Below are 5,574 nucleotides of genomic sequence, written 5' to 3' on the forward strand. Positions count from 1 at the left end.
CTGTGGTGTCTGACCTCATGGTTTATGTTATCACATACTTGAGTTTCTTGTGCTTCGATTATATTGTTTATCACATGTAATAATAAAAGCTCTATAGATTTGTGCATGCTGTAATCTTTCAAATGGAGAAACAAGTTTTCTTGACACATCTGGGGGCTTGCTCAAGAAATCTAATGTGCTTCTATTTCAGTATGCAGAATTCTCTCTATTCAACCTGAGAGAACAACTTTATGCCACTTCTGTGTATCCCAGAAGATCGTAAGCATGTATGTTGTAGTGTTTAACTGCAACATAGCTGAAAGATGCTCAGTAGAATCTAGCTAGAGTGTAAGCAACAAATCTTGCTGGTGTTCAAATTTAATAACTCTTGAAGACTTTGAGGTTTTGCTGTGGGTGCCTAGTAGTACTGCAAAATATTTTCACTTGACAATGGGGACATTTGCTGAGCTTCTGTGTTGCTTTGCTGCAGAGCTCTGGGGAGTTACTTGTTCTGGTCTGTCGTAGACATATTTGATAAAGCCACCTGCTTGCTATCACTTCTGCAGCAGTGACCTTTAAGAGTGGCACTGCCAAAACCTTGCGTGCCTGAAAGTTTGCCTCTTAATAGGTCAGATGTTACAGTTCGAAGTAAAGTAGGCATAATAGTAGTGTAGAAGTGACCTTAATCTCTAAGTTGAAGTGGATGAACCAGAGACTCATCTGAGCTCTTTCAAAAAGTCGGGGTGATGAGGGTGGACAGCTAGTAGCAGGTAATATGTTACAGACTTTGCACAATCTCAACAGCTGAAATGGAACTTAGTAAACAATAAAGCATTCAGAAGGCTTTATATCATGAGAAACTGACTGGTAATGGCAAAGTTTACCTTGAGTAGCCATGTTATAGAGGAAGTGAAGGAGGAAGCAAATCAAGTCAATGAATGATAACTTCCTGAATTTACTATTAGTAAGTACTAATTGAGTTTTATTTCAAATTCAGATTTGATTTGCAGGTTCAAGTTAATTGATTCAAGTAATTACCACTTGCGTATCTGTAACAGTGTACTAATTGCAGATATTCCTTATGTCAAACTTGCCCAGGCTGTCAGCTCTAAGTGATACTTTAGAAGCATTGAGCACTCTATACAGTTAGTCTTTTAAGCTTTAAACCCTCCAGTTAAAATATACAATAAGTAGCTAATAGCAAGAGCAGTATTTTAAGTGAACATGTTGCTTGTGTTCGATAGGCTCATGTGTAAAGTAAAAGGTGCCATGACAACAAGACATAGTTAAAAGCCAGAATTTTAAGCTTGACAGTAGGTGTTAGAGAAAAAGGTAGAATCTCAGAAGTAAAAACCTGTAACAGCCAAGTAAATACCCCTGAATATAGAGTCTGACACTGTTTCTCCAATCTTTTTTTTTGTTTGTTTGGTCTGAGTTAAATAAGTAGAATGGCTTCCTGCTCCAGTCTTTTCTAAAGTATCTTAAGTATTCTACACCTGGAGTCTCGCTGTTGTGTGACCCTAAATGCTCAAGTTGTCAGTTCTCCCACATATTGGGGCCATGTTTTCTCATTCTCAAAGCCCTCTTTTGCCCAGCACCTTTCAGGCTTGTTGTATCTTAGTAATGTGTTATTTGTAAAACTGAAAATAAATTTAAAAAATTGCAGGCCCGGTATAGGGGCCAAGTGTGGGGAGAATTTCCTGATGCAGTTCTGAAAAGACTTTGAGACAGCTTTTGCCTGTTTCATTATGTTGCAGTTTCTGCAGTTTCTACAGTTTCTGCTGGTCTGCCCTCTGACAAGAAACTTACGGGGAATGATGTACATTCGGTGCAATGAGGTGTAACAGCTGGGTTAGCTTGATAAAAAAACTGTGAGAAACAGACATCAGTTTACGCAAGCTGATTAAATGATCCTCTATAGGCCAAGTAACTGCAGGCAGTGAACACTAGCACTTTCTCTGTATGTATTTGTTTGCTTGAGCAACGAGTAGACATTTAAAACTACAGGGAGAGTCTTTTGATTGTTATGCTACATAAGTAGCATTTAAATAAGTATCTGCTTATGGTTGTCTTCAGTTTTCAAGCTCGCTTTGATGGAAACTCAGCTAGTGCAGGTCTAACTGGCTTTAGAATGCTCTCAAATAATCTCCCCTCTAGCTGACAAGGAACAGATGCCTTGTCCTGAAACTCATTTGCTCCAAATCATTAGTGAGTTTGGGTAGTACAGACACTCAAGCAGTGGCATTAAAGGTAAAATGGTGTGTTTACAGTTCTGTTGTCATAAATGTTGTTCACCAAATTCTGAAGGGGTGTTCTGTGTCCTTAAAATACTCTGATATTTATTCATACTGTAATATCAGGAACCTTTTACAGGCTGCAGTTGAAAATACTCAGTTGCTTACTGAATCTGCTCTTAGCTGAAGCAATGTTTTGTCTAGATCACTGATAATTATGGCACTCTATCTGGACTGTAGCTCTTGAAACAGTGGATAAACAGCAAAGCTGTGTGGTTTTTTTTAACTTATTGGTGAAATTTATCCTTTCCAGGCCTAGGAGTGGTTATAATTATTGTAAACATAGAAAACACTTAATCATCAAATTAGTAGATGGCTTTCCACATAGCATGAATTTTAATTATATTTTGAACACTGTAATTTGTCTTGAGTAACACAAGCAGCTAGTTGGCCTGTGCAAGAACTGTGGGAGCAAGTCAGAGACAAAAGGGGGAGCTGAATATTCTGTAATAAGCCTTGAAATGCCAGAATAAGACACGAAAGATTTTTCCTGTATAACTGTACTATTTAAAGCTTCGGATTCTCACTATTCCCCTTAGAGTGGCTTTTGACAAAGACTTGAGGTGTTTACCTTTTTTCAACACAGCTCAAATACTGGAAGAAAAGAAAACTGAAAAATAATTTTTTTTTAGTTCTAAACTGGAATTCCTATATGTTTAAATCTTGTGCTTGTCAAGCCTCCCCCAAATATTGGCAAAGGAAAAATTCCTGCATGTGCCTTAGAAGAGGTGGGAACAGCAGAGGAAGGAAAGGTCAAGTGTTTTAACTAAAAATAAACAGTGGATCTAATGAACCAAACCACTTTTCTGTGGGTTTGCAGCACTATATAATCTATTCTCAAGGTTGTAATTCAAGTAAATGAAGAGACAGGTTAAGAACTCCTTAAATGACCTTTTTTAATTGACAGTACACAGTGAGTATGTGTTGTGTGTGATTGAACATCTTCACCTCCATTGAGGTATATGAGCTCACAATTTGGAGCGGAGATGCGTAGTTTCCAGTGCTGCCTCTAAAAATAGCAACCATCCTCCACGATAATTTCCTTGCATGGCAAAAGCAGGAGCAGTCCTGTGCTCAGGAGTGTTACAATGACGAGACGTTTGGGAGGCAGCACTGATTGCTTGTTGACCAGAAGGCAGGTTAGAAAATACCATTTGTTTATTTTGCAGAGCCAATGTCACTGGTCTGCTGGTTATTTGTACTTCCTTTTGGAACAGCAAATATGACTTAGTCAAGTTTGTATGCGCATTGTGGTGCTTGGTCTGCAAGGGGAGAAATTACCAAATTACCAAAACCAGCTGTATATGTATCTGCAGCAGATATATCTGGGTAGGGAAGAAAAGAATGACTGTCTTATCTAGAGGTTGAAGTAGACATAGCAGTTCTTGGAGGATTTTTTAAGCTATAGTATTTTCTACTAGCTTTTTCTTTAAATAACTTGCCGCTCCTATGATGCTTACAGTCCAAACTTGATGGTGATGAAAATTTAAGAAGTTTACCTTTGATTTCTAACTAGAAAAAGTTGTCTTAAATCAGTTTAGCAGCTTTGTTGTTTTGTCCACTGAAAGGACAAAAGTGCTCTTTCTATAGCTAACTTGGTTAAAAATAACTTATTGCAGTCGCCTATTTTTTCTGAAATACAAGAGTAGGGGGGTCTCTGTACGTACAATGTCCTACAAGGAATTCTGTCTTCAAAGAAATTCACTTTGTCTCCCTTTCCCACTACACCCTGCCGAGTCCCCAGCTGTGACTGATTTGACTCATCTGTTTCTGCTGCTCTGAGTAGTGTGCCTGCTAACTGTAGGTACGTGTAAGTTGTAACTAAGTGGACTGAGAACCGAGGTTTTGTGAGCCTAAAAGTGTCTGGAGAAGAAACTCCCTTTAAGTAGTACTTACACTGTTGTTGCTGTTTGCTTTTAACAGAGGCTGATAGTTGTGGGTAGATGCTGGCATGGTTCACCACCTTGCCTTGTAAAAATGTGACTCTTGGAAACCTGGCACTGATTTCTTTACGTAATCTTCCCTTTGACATGCTCTGATTTGGAGCTTGCATGGTGTGTGGGCGGAGGGCAATTTAGAGCACTGATCGGGTCTGAACTATTGCAGATGGTGATTGAGTGAGTGGACTAGGAAGCAAAGATTTTACTATGTGCTGTTCCCTCCCTTTGCAGGCAGAATTTCCCTCGGCCTGATTCACTCTGTTCTTCTACCTGTCTATCCCCCTTGACAAAGATTATTGCCTACCCTGTGGGATACAAGATCTTCCTAGTCTCTCTCCCCAGATAAGAGGCCCCATACTTTCCCTGGAGCAAATACCTCTACAAAACTGCCCTAATTCTCTTCCCCTTCCTCTGTCACTTTCCAGGCTTTCAATTACAGCTGTCACCTCCCCATTGCATTTTTATTGCTCTTGAATGTTAATTTTATTGACCTTTGACAATTCCCTCCCTCCTCCCAGCTGAGGGACAAGCTTTAGAAGGATTATTCCTCTTGAAGGTGATTAAAGGTGCTCCTTGATTGCCAGATTGGCTTCTCCATAACATTCAAGGTCTCTGCTGAGCCAGAGAAGTGGAGGAAGAAAGCTTGGGAAACAGGCCAACTGCCTCCTGTGCTGGATGAAGCACCATTAAACAGCCCCGTCCTTTCAGGCTCCGATTTGTCTCCTGCCTTTAGTAAAGGAGTTGAGTTTCTGAATCAGGAAGCCTAAGATTCTGCTGTTGAGATGTTCACGTTCTGCAGGGGCTTAAGTTCACCTCACTGATCCTGACCTCAATCAGCAGTAAATGCACACTTTTAAAACATGTTTGTGTCTTGTACATGGGTTTGCTTATCTGGGCAGTGACAGTAAAGGTTAGAACTTTGCTTTGTCTTGCGTCTGTGGTGTGACTGTGTTGATTACTTAACATCTCTGAGGATAAGTATATATTGCATGAGTGAGAGGATGACTGACGTTTGCACAGCACTTTAAAGTTATAAAATGAGATGTGTTAAGAGCAATGTCACTGACAGGATCTGTTTGCAGATCTGTTTCTGGCTGATCGCCAGCTGTTGTTAGGCCTTGTTAGGGCCGCTGTGAGAAGCTGAGTCCCTAGACTTCCCTATTCAAATTCTTACAAAGGTGGGGTGGGTTAACATTGGCTGGCCACCGGGTGCCCACCAAGCTGCTCTCCCACTCTACCTCCTCAGCAGGACAGGCTAAGAAAATGCAATGAAAAAGCTCATGGGTTGAGATAAGGACAGGGAGACCACTCACCAATTACTGTCGCAGGCAAAACAGACTTGACTTGGGGAAAACTAATTT

Source organism: Aptenodytes patagonicus, chromosome 8 (assembly GCF_965638725.1).
Source record: "Aptenodytes patagonicus chromosome 8, bAptPat1.pri.cur, whole genome shotgun sequence".
Lineage (NCBI taxonomy): Eukaryota > Metazoa > Chordata > Aves > Sphenisciformes > Spheniscidae > Aptenodytes > Aptenodytes patagonicus.